The 15,795-nt window shown below is 36.1% G+C and overlaps 1 protein-coding gene across 2 annotated transcripts in view; it reads left to right on the top strand.

Annotated features, from left to right (window-relative positions):
* Nucleotides 1–13,782: 13,782 nt before the first annotated feature.
* LOC118191757 (organic anion transporter 3-like) overlaps nucleotides 13,783–15,795 on the top strand; it is a 91,856-nt gene continuing 89,843 nt past the window's right edge. The window contains exon 1 of one of the 2 annotated variants that reach the window (XM_035362607.2): nucleotides 13,783–13,971. The gene's annotated coding sequence lies outside the window, so the exon portion shown is untranslated. The remainder of the gene's footprint in view (nucleotides 13,972–15,795) is intronic. The other variant, XM_035362608.2, reaches the window with a different exon arrangement.

Genomic DNA, 15,795 nt, shown 5'->3' with positions numbered 1-15,795 from the left:
TGCTTCGTAAAAATTTCCCGAACATTCTGTGTTTCAGAAAGAGAAATTCCGCTTTTTCATATTGCATGCATGTATATATATTGTGGTGTAGTGGCCGAAACCGCTATGCAAACCCTGGGTTGTGAGATCAGGTTTAAAACAAAACACACCATAAAAATTTTATTGAACGAAAAAAAATGGCTACATACAATTCGACAAGAGAGAAACTTACTATTAAAAAAAAAATTCTATACATTTTTCGTGCGAGAGCAATTCGTGGCTTTCGAGCTTGCGTTTTTAACATTGCAAACGATTTAATTATTTTAATAAAGACTATTTTAACAACTATTGAAAACGTGTTTGTAAGTTAAAAAATAATAATTTTCAGCTTATTCTCACGAGACATCCTTGTCCATATTAATCTTCAGTCTCTTCTTCTTTTATGTGACCTTATCACAACTCCTCCCCTCATAAAGAAATTTTTCTTGACTATGGAAGGAAAAATTCTAAATACATTTCACTGCTTTCAAAACACAAGTGGTAACCATTTAAGTGATAATAGAGAAGCCAGTTACATTACCCTGCACTTATTTTTAGATAACATAACTGCACAAATACAACAAAAATAATTTAAACTACTCCTAATGTCTGCCTTATACAAAGCATATTCCTCAAATTTTACACAATGCTAATACTTAAGATAAAACATTTAATTCTAACAATTTTTTTTTGAAAATGAAACACACAATGCAAACAATTTTTGAATATACACAAATATAATTCCAAAACTACAAAAATCATTTTCACTCATTTTCATTACTTTTTACCTTACTTTATATCTAGTGATATTCAGTAACTAGACTAGGGCACGACTCAAGCCATCTGCATTACCGTGTAATTTGCCTGGCCTATGAACAATTTCAAAGTTGTACTGTTGGAAACACAATGCCCAGCGAGTCAAACGAGAATTTGATCCCATCATTTTGTTTAAAAAAGTCAACGGATTATGATCCGTCTGGATCTTGAATTTTTGTCCGTCTAAGTAATGACTTAGTTTCTTCAGTCCATAAATAATGGCCGCTAGTTCTCTTTCAATGGTGCTATAATTTCGCTCCGCTTTAGTAAACGTTTTGCTAAGATACAGTATAGGGTGTTCCTCCCCATCCTGAATTTGAGACAACACAATACCTGCACCATATAAGCTGGCATCTGTCTGTACAATAAATTCTTTAGAATAATCTGGTGCAAATAAAACCGGACATTTTACTAGTTTTGTCTTCAGTTTATTGAAAGCCTCGTCGCACTCTTTTGTCCAAATCCCTTTTTCTTTTTTGTTTTTCCCCTTCAAAGCGTCTGTCAAAGGTGCCGCAATACTGGCGTAGTCTTTTATGTACCTTGCATAGTAGCCCACAGTACCAAGGTAGCTACGTATCTGTGTTTTAGTAGTGGGGATCGGAAAATCTCTGATTGCTTGAATCTTGGCCTCACTAGGCGAACTTTTCCCAGACCCTACTTCATGACCCAGAAATTTCACATGGTCTTGTGCGTATTTGCATTTCGAGGGCTTAACAGTCAATTTAGCCTCCTGAAGGCGACTTAAAACCACATCCAAATCCTTCATATGCCTGTCTCAAGTCGGCGAAAAGACTGCGATGTCGTCAATATACGGTAAAACAAAATTGTCCAGCCCTCCTAAAACTTGAGCGATCAATTTACAAAAATAGAAAGGCGCATTTAAAAGCCCAAACATAATTTTCTTCGGGATGAAAGACCCAAAAGGCTTCACAAATGCAGCATACCTCCGTGCACGCTCTGTGAGTGGTATCTGGAAGTATCCTTTGGTTAGATCCATGGTTGTGATAAATGGAGCTGCGCTGACTTTTTCTACCACTTCTTCAATATTGGGAAGAGGGAAAAATTCGGTCATAGTTTTTGAATTTAATTTTCTGTAGTCTATACAAGGACGAGGATCTTTACATGGGACCTCTACTAAGATCATAGGCGAAGCATAATCAGATTGCTCGACTTCTATAACTCCTAACTCAAGCAACCGCCTAATTTCTTCTTTTAGGATGTCGGTTTGTCTCGCCGACATTCGGTAAGGCCTGACTCTAACCAGAGTCTCATCCAACAATTTAATATCCATTTCGACCAAAAACGTACAGCCGGGGTCGGATGAAAACACCGCACCATACTTCCTTATAACTTCTTGGAATTTTCCTATTTCCTCGGCCGAAGCTCTTTCTTCTAGCTTACTATCTCCAACTATTTTCCAAAAATCTACCTGAGTTGGATCAGCCAAGGGATAAGGAATATCCACTTCTCCCTCAATATCTTCCATGACCTTCTCCATCACAAGATTCACAAACTCGGGGCGCTGATAATAAGGTTTCATCAAATTTACGTGATAAATGGTGTCACTGCTACGCTTACCCGGAATCTCTACCGTATAACTGGTTTCGGAAATCACACTAGTTACTTTACCTGGCCCTATCCAGTTCAGAGCCATTTTCTGTGGTTTAGACGTGGCTAAAACAAGCACGAGATCTCCGACCTTAAACCTTCTCGTAACAGCGTTGCGATCATACCAGAGTTTCCTTTCACTCTGACACTCTTTCATCCTCTCTACAGCCAGCTCCTGACACTTCTTTAATCTGTTTATTAAGTCTAGAACATACTCGACCACAGTGGGGTCTGAACTTTCTTCCTCTAGCCAGTTTTCCTACACAATCGTTTGAGGCATTCTCAAATTTTTTCCATGTACTAACTCGCAGGGACTAAAACCTGTGCTCTCATGGCTAACAGTTCTGAGGGCGAACAAAGCACATGGAAAACATTCTCCCCAGTCCTTCCCGCTTTCCAAGCACAAAGACTTCAATACCCTTTTCAAGGTGGAATGCAACCTTTTAACAGAATTGCTTTGAGGATGACACACAGAAGAATGATACACCTTAATTCCGAACTTGCTAAAAAACTCAGATGTAAGTTCACTGGTAAACGATCTACCCAAATCACACTGAATTTCCGTAGGGTAACCTGATCTAGAAAAGATTTGTATCAAAGCTTGAATCACACATTTAGAGTTTAAATTCTGTACAGGAATGGCATCTGGATATTTGGAAGCAACACAAATAGACGTAATTAAATATTTATTTTCACGCGAACTAGGGATCAGAGGTCCTACTGCATCAATATTTAATCTGCTAAACACTTCTGATATAACAGGCACAATCTTCAGAGGGGCTTTCTTTTTATCCTTATTGTGACCTACACGCTGACAAATATCGCACGTCCTCACAAATTCTTCAATTTCCTGGTAGCAATTAGGCCAGAAATAGTGTGTCGAAACTCTATCCTTGGTTTTTGTTACCCCTAAATGACCAGAGATTTCCTCGTATTTCCTCGTGGCATAACTTTCCTAAAAACGAGAGGCACACACAGCTGACGCTTATCTTCCCCTTTTTTAGAACCTGCCACTCTGAATAGTCTTTCCTTGACTATTATAAACTCTTTTTCATTTTCACTTTCCCCTTTCTTCCACAGGGTCGCTAAACTAGCGCAAGTTTTTTGTGCTTCCAAGAATTCTGCTGGCGAAACATCCGCAAGGATAGACCTGTCTTCTAAACGGATGTCTGCAATTTTAATTGCCTCCTCCGCATTACTGGTTAAATTCCTTTCTTCCGAATGCTCATTATTGACGGCCCTTTCATTTTCTATCTCTTTCTTTTCTTCCGATCTGGAATCTAAGTCTTTTGCACTCGCTTTCTCTAAACTCCTGCGCGCATGCGCCTGACTACGAGTCTCCACAGCATTCAAGAGAACCGGTCGTTCCCTAATTTCCTCAATCAACTGTGCAGTTTTATTCCCTAACAAATAGTACTCTTTATCTAACTCTACCGGAGTAACCGCTGCCTTTGTGGTGACCACACCAAAATCACCTTCAATGGTGACTTTCGCCAAAGGTAAACATTTACACTCTGTGTCCAAAGGCTGTTTCACCCATACAGTTTCCCCTATTAAGTCACTAGTATTAATCCAATTACTATTACACCGATCTATACCAGCTCCAGTATCTCTCAGATATTCTCTCTCTATCCCATTAATTACTGCTTTCTTGAAATACGGCTCAAAACATTTTCCTAAACTCTCCGGTCCTAGATTATTCACCAGATTAGCCTTATTCTTTTCCAGCGATGGACAGTTAGATCGGATATGTCTGTCCTTTCCACATTGGTAACACCTTATTTTCCGCTGTTTCTCGAAACCTTCTTCATTGAAAACTTGCTTTTTTTTAGGAGTCTCCACTTTTCTATGCTCCTCTGATTTAATTCCTTGATGACCACTACTTTTCTGATTATAACTACAGTTAGAATTTACATACCGCTCTCTATCTTTCTCAAATGGTTTCTTTAACCCCACTCTCTGTTCTAACTTCCTCGTATCTCTTCGCAAAGCCTCATACTTTTCGCATTTCTCTGCTAAACTGCTAAAATGGAAGCTGTTTTAAATTCTTCCCAATTGTCTAAGTAGTGCTCTCTTATTTCTAGAGGGACTCGCCGCTTAATTTGCTCAGTGAGCATAAGTTCCTTAAGACTTTCAAAATCTAGAACTTCTACTGAATCCAACCAATTCTCTAAATACACTCTCAATTCATACACTAAATCCACCCATAACATTCCGTTTTTTCTAGAATGTTCTTCAAATTTTGTTTTTAGTGCCCAAGAACTAAGCTTGAATCTCTGCATGAGTAATTTCGTAACATGCTGATAATCATCCTCTGTATCCGCTGGTTCTTTCACTATTAACTGTGCTACATCGTAAGGTAATAAAGGAATTAATTGCGAGACCCAATCAATCTCATTAACGTTCTCTTTTTGAGCTTGTTTCTCAAATAGCATAAAGAATAATGAAATATCTATATTACTCGGTTCAAAACGCGGTACTAGATCTTTCAAATTAACCTTTTTTTCTCTAGATTGTTCAACTTTCGAAACCGTGGAAGCTAGGCTATTAGTCTGAACCACATTCATCAGTTTTAACCTTTCCAATTCAAAAACTCGCTCCCGTTCACGTTCCGCTCTCTCTTGTTCACGTTCCCGTTCTGCTATCTCTTGTTCGCGTTCTGCTCTCTCTTGTTCCCGTTCTGCTCTCTCTTGTTCACGTTCCCGCTCTGCTCTCTCTTGCTCGGCTAATTCTTCTGCTTTTCTCTGCTCAGCCGCAGCCCAAATTCTTGCCGCGTATTCTTTCGCAGCTTCTTCTTCATAGTCTTCAGCATTTAGAATAGCCTGCCTAATTTCTCTTACTCTATTTTCCTGAGACACATTTGTTTCAAACTCCTCCGCTAACTCCAATAGCAGAGCTTTAGTAAATTTCCTCATAAACTCACCAATTATGGAAAATTTAAAAAAATAACCTACCCCGAAATACAATAACACAAAAACAACAACAGGTCTATCTCTCCAAAACTGAATAATTCCCTAACAATTCTGAACACAAATTGCCTTACAGCACTTAATGATAATACCTATGCCTACAAACAAAGCGTATATAAAAAAATGCTAATTAAGAGGCAACGTTTTCCTGCTCTATATCCAAAATAAGCCTACTCTCGAATAACTGGCATAACCTCTCCAAAATCACGAAAATGGTACTCACCAATTTTGAAGACGCCTTAGATTGACTCTCCTGGCACTACTTGGATATTCTTCCGGGAAATTTCACTATTTTTCGTCACTAGATCACGCTTCCTCCGGCGTTCCCTTCTGACACACTGTCACTTGTCACTGAAGAGGCTTCACCACAACTGTCCTTGCACGCAAAATTAGATCGTTCTTGAAGAGAAGAAAGTCTTTACTGTTCACATAAAACTCAAGTTCATAGGCGAAAAAGTCCGTTCCTAAATTTACTCTCAGGAACAATCCCTAAAAGCTGCCACCAACTTTTAATATTTACTGCTGTGGTGTAGTGGCTGAAACCGCTATGCAAACCCTGGGTTGTGAGATCAGGTTCAAAACAAAACACAGCATAAAAATTTTATTGAACGCAAAAAAATGGCTACATACAATTCGACAAGAGAGAAACTTACTATTTTCAAAAAAAAAAAAAAAAAAATTCTATGCATTTTTCGTGCGAGAGCAATTCGTGGCTCTCGAGCTTGCGTTTTTAACATTGCAAACGATTTAATTATTTTAATAAAGACTATTTTAACAACTATTGAAAACGTGTTCGTAAGTTAAAAAATAATAATTTTCAGCTTATTCTCACGAGACATCCTTGTCCATATTAATCTTCAGTCTCTTCTTCTTTTATGTGACCTTATCACAATATATATATAATGAAAACAGAACTTAGCTTTAATAATATTGTAGAAACATTGACAGCGTAGAGATAGGTAGAAATACTGATAGTGGTTTTTTTTTTTTTTTTTTTTTTTTTTTTTTTTTGCTAGAACGCCCCAACCCGTCTGATCACAAAGTGATCTTATGGTCCCAAAAGGGGGCGTCCCATTCACACCACATTCCGAGTAACTAAAAATGTTTGTATAATCAACTAAAGAAAATAATAACTATACATCCAGCAAGGTTGCCATGCGACTATATAATTTTATTTTATTTTTATTTATTAATTTTTTTAAATGGCTGGATTAACGACACAACAGGAAAGAAGAAAACCAAAAATAACTAAATCAAGAAAACTGTATTAGTAAAAATGATAGCATAAAATAAGGAAGGAAAACACACATAAAACACACAACGAAAATATGACATACAGTCACACATATCATCAAAACACGACGGAAAAGACATCCTAAAATAAACACATTGAAAATAAAATAAACTTTGTTAAAAACCCCAATCGCATGTCTATTGCCATTAATAAAGGCCATCAATTCTCTTGCATATAATTTCAAATGTTTAAAATCAAAATTCAATAAATCAAAATGTAAATCACAAAAACTTCGTCTAATAAAATCAGTCAATTGGCAGTCCACCACGAAGTGTTTGGCATCACCCAAAACATTACAATTTGGACATAGATCATTATCTTGTACATGAAATCTTTTTAAATAATGAGGAAACCTACCATGTCCGGTGATAATCTGATTCATATCAATGTCATCATAGATTAAAACTTTATCTGTAATTTCAATATTAATCAACAAATTATTTTTTCTTGTTGAACTTTTCCACAGATCTTTCCATATATTTATATAATATTTCTTCATACTTGTAATGGCAATTTGTCTAGAACCAGAAATTTCCACAATGGGTGCATTAGTTGAAATACATGCCTCCTTGGCCAGACTGTCAGCCCTCTCATTACCAAAAAACCCCACATGGGCTTTAATCCAATGGAAAGAAATCGTAGAACTGATAGATTGTAACAGAAATTTAATATCCATAATAATACAGTTAACATTATCGGGGCAAGAGAGCGACTGGAGCAAAGAAAGACAATCAGTATACAAATTTATAGTAACGCATGTTTTAATATTCATTTTAATCCATTTCAAGGCCTTCAAAACAGCAATACATTCCGCTTGAAATACTGAATTATAAGAATTTAATCTATATAAACCATAATCAATTTCAACATCATAAAAATATACAACAAAAGCAGCTCCAGTACACCCTCCTAACCCCGAACCATCCGTATAAATATAATATATTCCAATTTTTGGAATTTTTCTATCAAACTCATAACTGATTCTATTTACAGGGTGTAATAAATGTACATTAAATTTTTCAAAAACATATTTAGTAATAATATTAGAATCAAAACAAATCATATCAATATTTCCAGAACGTAAAAGATATTTCTTGTAATAAAATTCGTAATAAACTGAGAGGGAAGGCAGTCTGGCCAATACACAAACCACCTCCGTGGGGACTGTCCTAAAGCAGCGAGTAACTGCAAGACCCCAAGCTCTCTGTATAGAATCCAACTTCATCCGGAGCCTCACCAGCTCCCCCGCTCTGGAACCCCAGGCGCCAATTCCATACATCACAATAGGTAACACAACGGCTTTATATAGAACCAATAGTATACCAGATTTCTTAGCAAAAATATCGCCCGCAAAGTTCCTTCTGTAGGCAAGTAAAAGCTGATCTGTTCTTCGCTGCACGTTCTTAAAGTGTTCAACAAAAGTGAGCTTACAGTCCAACACAACACCTAAATATTTCATATTTTCTGTAAATCTAATTCTCCTATTATGATACCGAATTCGAGGAGGTCTCACCACACGTCCTCCCCTCGGGAAAAACATAGCTTGTGTCTTATCCATATTAAAATTCAATATTTCCCCATTACTCCAATTATCAAAAATTGCACAGGTCTCATCAAACAATTTTTCCAGTTTTTCAAGTGAATCCCCCCTAAACAATTCAACGACGTCATCAGCATAAGCAACAAGTTCCACATTGCCAGAAAATTCACATTGAAGCAATTTATTCATAATCACGTTCCAGAACAGAGGAGCGCTGCAGGAACCCTGCGGGCAGCCTTTACCAATTTTAAAAGTGGACCCATATTTACTTTCCGAAAAGCAATTAAAATACACTCTTCTACTCTTAAAATAATTTAAAATCAAATAAAAAATATTTCTGGGTATATACAAATCTTGAAGAGTCCCCAATAAAGAGACCCAATCCACGTTATCAAATGCAGAAGTGATGTCAAAAGAGACAAGAAGAACGTGCTGGTTAACCCTATGTTCTCTAATATATGAGATAACTCGAAAAAGAGCATCATCGGTACTTCGACCAGGAACAAAACCATATTGACTATCATGGAAAGGATTATATTTAAAAATATAATGCATCATCCTATTAGTTATCAATTTATCAAGAACCTTTCCAAATATCTTTAATAAAGCAATTGGCCTTGATTTTCCTTCGGTCTTAGGAATCAATATGATTTTACTTATCCTCCATGTGCCTGGAAATATGGCATATTTTAAACATGCATTATACAAAGTATTAAAAAAATCAGGATATAAATCAAATAAAGTCTTAACAATCACAGAATGAATGCCGTCAATTCCAGGTGCAGCTTTGTCTCTAAGACGTCGAATCACTCCAGCAATTTCATCACGAGTAAAACAAAAATCATCATCTTTTAACTTGGAATCATCAATATTCGAAATATCAAACAAAAAATCATAATCTAAATCAAAATAAACTTTAGCATGAGCTTTATTCATTTCTTCAAAATTTCCAGCAACGCCCTCCGGTCTCTTGACAATAACTTTATGTCTACTCTTTCCAGCTGCAATCTTATAGAAACCATCAAAATGATTCACACAATCCAAAAAATATTTAATCTTACTATTCTTTCTTGCTTCTCTAATAGAACGTTTATAAATAGCTAGTTCTTTCTTTTATCTAATTTTCCTTCTTAATCTAGTAACATCATCAATATTCTTTACCTGAAAACTCTTCCTAAAAGCCCGTACTCTTCTCTTTTGTCTTTCAAGACCAACGTTCCACCAAATAATTTTATTACCAACTTTTCTTTTAACCCTTAATTTAGTAACAATCTTTTTAACCAAATAAGTCTCAATTTCAGAGACTATACAATCAATTTCTTCGTAACACCCAGCATTTCTTATTTTCTGAATAAAATCCTCAATGACAACATTTACTTTTTTACAAAATTTGTAAACTTTAGGAACATTTCTACTTATAAAGTTTACACTCCCATTCTGGAGACAAACACCTTCCATGTCAAAGAGAATATATCTGTGGTCGCTGAGAGATTCTTCTTGACAAACCTCATACTTATAATCATTAATATCCAATGATCTCGAACCTAACACAAGGTCGGTCCAACCCTGTCCAACTGAAGATGAAAAAGTTGGGGTAAAATCTTGAATATTAAAAAGCACCAAATTCTTAAATGTAATAAAATCAAATAATAAAATCCCACGTGCATCTGTATAACCAGCCCCCCAACTAAAATACTTACAATTAAAATCACCAAAAACTATCATAAGTTTATCATAAGTATCTAAAACATTTTCCAATTTATACAAATTAATAGAAATATCTTCAGCTGGAGAGAAATAAATAGACACCAATCCATATTGATAGTGTAAAAAAGTAGCTTGTAGATCCATAATGAAGCTCAAGAATTTTGATTGCTTAGAATGTTGATCTGTAATGAATAGAAAACTGGCAGCCGAGGCATATAAAATTTAAATTCTTATTTCAGTAAACATGTTTTAACTACGAACAACTTGGCACTCTGTTTCTGCCTGTTTCAAAATGTTTACATTTTTAATAGCTTTGCTGTAAGAAGAGAGCAGCAGGAAGCATTGAAAATAAGTACGTTGTATTTAGAATAAAATCTTAATTTAGATTCAGTTTCGGTTCTCACTGCATTTTGATTGGATAATTAATACAGCTGTAAAATTATTATTGGCTGTTTGAAACACACTGATTGTTAAAAACAAGAAATATACAATTAACAAATATAAAAATAAAAATAAATAAACAATATGGAAAATCAACAGAACAGTAAAAAACAACAGAATAATTCAAACATGCTGTTATCAAATTGGAAGACATGTTTGAAATAATCTTAATTAACCTAACAAAAACGAGAACTGTATTTCAGAAATTATACACGACAAGGTTAAAAAAAATCAAATGGATTTTAACCTTGGCCTTCCTAATTTTACTCCCGATGCAACTTGAAAAATTGCAGAAATATTACCTTTAGCCAAATTAAAAGTATACTATGTTCAGTATAAATGAAAAGACTAAAGTCAAAAACAAATAGGCAGGCCTGAGTATTATCCAAATTAGATGTTTAGAATCCAATATTGTAGAACTGTGGTTAAATAGTATATATATATATATATATATATATATATATATACATACAAACAGCGCACTAAAGTCCGGTACCACTCATTTAGCTGCCCAACGGCTGCAGCTATAATCATAAAGGTGGTATCCAGGTCTAGTAAAGTGGCTATATATAGTACAGTGATATCGCTTGTAATTCGCAATCGAAAGGACTGTAGTTGAAACCCCGCAGGGTGCAACCTTGTACTGATTGGCTTTACAAACAGATAGCACAATATGCAGATCGTGCACAATCGTGTCGTAACATGCATCAACTCAACGCAAATTGAGCTTGGTGTGCTACTTTGTGCATTATGGAATTAGTGTATCACGTCTGTTCACCTGACACAGTTATGAAAGAGATATTTCCACGGGGTTGTATGTTGAAGCTTATGGTCATGAAGCGATTTTTCAAAAAATTGTCATGGTGAGATGGTTTTACTTTACAGTGAATGCGGGCCCAAGGTGCGATGTATAGCACAGTTGTACCGCCACGTTTTCCTGCAGGTGGGCATCCTCCATCCAAAACCGTCCTACATGTTTTGAAACGTTCAAGGCTGTGTGACTAGCCAACTTATGGATCCGGCAGACCAACTAAGGTAGGGGGAAAAGTACAACCGGAAGACGTCTTATCATACGCTCTAACATATCCAAACACCAGAATAAGAGAGATGAGTGAAAACTGTGGCTTCTCAAAAAGTCGCATTTGGAAAATCCTAAATGAATTAGGTGCTCATCTACCTAATTCATTTAGGTAATCTAATGAATCTAATGAATTAGGTTTCTCTAATGAATTAGGTGCTTCGGCCAATCCCCCAATCAGACATTACTTAACGGGATGCCGAGAGAAGTTTCGCACGGTGCAACTTCGTCATGAACCACATAGAGGTCCAGCCAACATTCTTGGCAGATGTAGTGTAGACGGATAAAGCATACGTTTCGCGGAATGAAAGGCAGAATAGGCAGAATACCCACTACTGGGCACTAGAATATCCATTATGTTCTGCTGACGCTTGACATCAAATACTGTTTTCAATTAATGTTTGGTGTGTACCAACAAGCTAATCCGCCCACTATTTGACCAGGGTATGTTAACGGTCGCATGATATTTAGAACTTCTAGAAGGCGTAATACCAGATTTCGTTGAGAACCTGTCATTGCTTCTACTCCAGAATGGATGTTTGCAACATGACTGCGCTCCTGCGCGCAAGACTTTACAAGTGAAGCAGTATCAGATGGAGGAATTCAGAGAACAAATAAGTGGGTGTCTTGGTTTCGAAGAGTGGCCTCCCCATTCGCCTGACTATACTCCAATGGACTTTTTACTGTGGGGATACTTCAAACAGCAGGTGTATGCGACTCCTCCATAAACATTGCAGGCCCTTCAACGACGTATTACAGATGTTCGTGCAAACGTGTCAACCGCCATGCTACAACGCGTGCAACATGAAGTTCTAACAAGGGTCCAGGTGTGCATTACAGCTGACGGAGAGAAGTCTGAACATGGACAATAGATTTAGATTGTGATAACTAGTTTTTTTTTTTTTTTTTCTAAGATCATTTCATTACGTAGCAGTGTAGGAAATCGCGAACAAACAAATGCGCGTTTAAAACGTTCTGTTCTTAACCTCCATGTCCACGAGGTGTCCTTTCGTACTAAATCGACGATGGTCTACTCTCTACTCCCCGTTAATTCACTTTTTCTTCCTATCTCGTATCGTTTGCGAGATAGAGACGCTAATCCCGACGTTCTCCACCACAGTTAGCTATCTCATCTAGTAGCGCATAACCACTTTACTATACCTAGATACCACTTTTATGACTATAGCTGCAGCTGTTCAGCAGTTAAACGGGTGGTACTGGACTTAAGTGGACACCTTGTATTTATTTGCACATTCGCCAGGGTTCGAACCTCGGACAAACTGCCATTGTTTAGCGACTTCACCGCTTGGTTGCTGGTGGCTCACTACATCAGATGAGTATGATAGATGTGGCAACACTTTTCATCCAAACTCCAATAATGCCGAGGTCTACACTAGAACTTTCCTGCCAAGCTGATTTGTTTGAAAGAGGCAACAGAAAAGAAAGGAAGGAGTGAGATTTAGATAATTTTCCGTTGTTTAAAAATAAAGGAAAGAAAAGGAAGAAAGAAAAAGAAAAGAAAATATCTTTTTTAATCATAACCAATCGATTCAGAATTTTGGGAACAATAAATTGAACAGTAAGAAAAAGACGATTTTTGAAAGAATTTTATAGAAAATATATGACCTTTAAAGGGTTAATTGATAATGGAATGAACTTCAGCGATATAACAGCTAGATTGGTTTTGGCATGAAAATTTATTAAAAATAAATAAATTATTAATTTTTTAAAGATGAAAAAGAAAAAATATCTACCTCTCAACTGCCAGTTTTAATAATAACGTTAATTCTGAGATACTAAAACTAACTTTTCCTTGTTTGTTTAACTTCACACCTAGTGCTGTTGATTAACGCCCAGGCTAAAAAAATTCTCAGCGGAAGCGATGATGCGGAATAAGCATGCCATCAAAAGTGATGACTTGGTCTTAAGGAGCTAATTTCAAGTTCGGTTTGAATCATTTGAATAGACATTTCACCAATGCTTTTGCTTTTAATTGCAGTCGTTTCACGTCCTCGTACCGCCAGTACCGTAAATTATACTTTATCAAACCATATCGTATCGAAAATGGCTTTTCTAATACATTAGCGGGGAAAGCAATTTTTTTAGAAAACACATCTTTTAATTGATGCATACCGGATTTATTCAAAAGGCGCAACTAATGATGGTTTCTGAAGTTGCCAATCCGTGACTAGTAACTTTACAAGACACCCTTTTTGTTACGGTGGAAGCGCTCTGGGGCAACTGCACGCTACGCTAAGAATCGAGTTAGCCCCGCCCATACGACATACTGCACTTGACCACGGGAATCTTCAGTTAGTTATTCAGGCATGAGTTCTGGGAATGCGACTGAAGAATCATTCTGAATACATTTGTGGGTCTGATTTCAATTACGTGCCTGTGCGGTTATCTCGGAAAACCGTTTTTCTCTTCGCGCAGTTGTTTGTTTTCGGAGAGAAAATTTTTCGTTTCACAAGATGGGATAATTTATACTTCATTTAAGGTAAGTAAATTATTCGCTTCATTTTAGAATTACAGCCTGGTAAGTTAATTTTTAGAATAGGTATTTCTCAAACAGTATCGACTTCTATTCATTGTTTTATATGCTGAACAATTACTAAATTCTGGAAATAATTGTGTAATGAGATTAAGAATATTCCAAAAAGAAAAATAAATCAAGCATTTTATGCCCATTATTCAAAAGCCTTAGAATATTTGTACATTTTTTGCTTTTTTTTGCATAAAAAAAGTAGATTACTTAGTGTTAAATTATCTAAAACTGAGTATGTAAGAAATACAGCTAAAATGCCAAGTATGTCTTAAAAAAAAATTTGAAAACTTTAAGATTTTATACTATACCCAAAAGGGCGTTTTTCTAACGTTTTGTGTGCTAGCTTTATTTATTAAATAAAAAAACTCAATTCAATTAAGCAGCAATATCATAAAATATTTAAAAACATCATATCTTTAGAATTTCTGATACACAGTCTCGCGCGTTGAAACTAATTTTTTTTTCTCCGTACAGTGAGTGTTTCCATTGTTCGCTTTGAAATCGTTGAGTTTGTTAATCAAAAATTCGTTAAAGTGTTACAAAATTTGAAACAGACAATAAAACAATTTCTAAATTTAAAATTCGGGCTTCCAGTGCTCATGTTCGGTTGGAGGACTACGTTATTCAAAACTGGATGGCTCTAGGTACCATTGTTTTTTTCAACAATGCGAGAGACTTTCATGCAGATTCTTCATTATTTAGTTTCTTTAAATATAATACATGGCGATGATATTTGGTGTCAACAGTTTTAAAAATTTTATTTTATTTTATTAATTTTATTACTAATTAAATTAAACAATTTAATTTTATATTTTATGACCTTTCTATTGATTTCTACATAACCATAAAGCTGCAAATTTATGTAGTAACATGCCCTTTCTTTTTATGATTTTAGAATATTAGGCGGACAGTTTATAAATTCTTTCCCTTGGAATAGAAAAATGTAGTTACAAGCTACTTGGATCAACATATGTGAAGGAATGATTGACATAATTTGGAATTTTTCTTGTAAAGACGCATAACTGTAATGTTTGTGCCGTCAAATCAATGTTTAAATTTTTATTTAAAAATGTTTGGGTGTTCAAATTTCCCAAATGCATTTTATTGCCTGCTTGCTTATGAGGGTTCCTTTTAAGCCACCTTAGATATCTCCAGTGCCCACCGGTGGGTGATAACGCCCGCGCTAGCAAACTGTGCTTTAGATTAGACGTGGGCAAAAGCCGGCCAGCAGGTAAAATATGGCCCTTTTAATAACTTCATAAAATACGTTGTGCAACGATGTTTTCCTCTGCTTCCTACCCGATTTTGTACGCAAACTATCCAAATCAGCAGTACGACTACACATCTATTGTTAGAATGGAGTCCCTGACACTTAGCCGACAACATTTTAGCCGATTAACCCCTTAGTCGACAGCAGTTAGCCGACAGTTACATATAGCCGACGCGGACAGTGGGCTTATAGAACATTTAACCGACACGGACATTTAGTCGACAGGACAGTTAACCGACAGGAATATTTAGCCAACAGGACATTTAACTGACACAGACATTTAGCCGACGGGGATATGTAGCCGACAAGGCATTTAAGCGACATGGACATTTAGCCGACGATACATTTTAGTCGACAGCACGTTTGGTTGACAAAACGAATAGAAAAAGAAAAAAAAAAAAAAAAAAAACACGCGACAGTGTAAGTAAAATTTGTCCATATTTATCTGAAAAAAGGACTGTTTCCAGAGTACACAAGAATAAGTACCATACCTCTAGATTTAAAAA

Source organism: Stegodyphus dumicola, chromosome 3, assembly GCF_044657685.1.
Source record: "Stegodyphus dumicola isolate Sdum_Otavi_A_Nest chromosome 3, ASM4465768v1".
NCBI classification, from domain to species: Eukaryota; Metazoa; Arthropoda; class Arachnida; order Araneae; family Eresidae; genus Stegodyphus; species Stegodyphus dumicola.
This window is presented reverse-complemented; position numbering and strand designations above follow the sequence as displayed.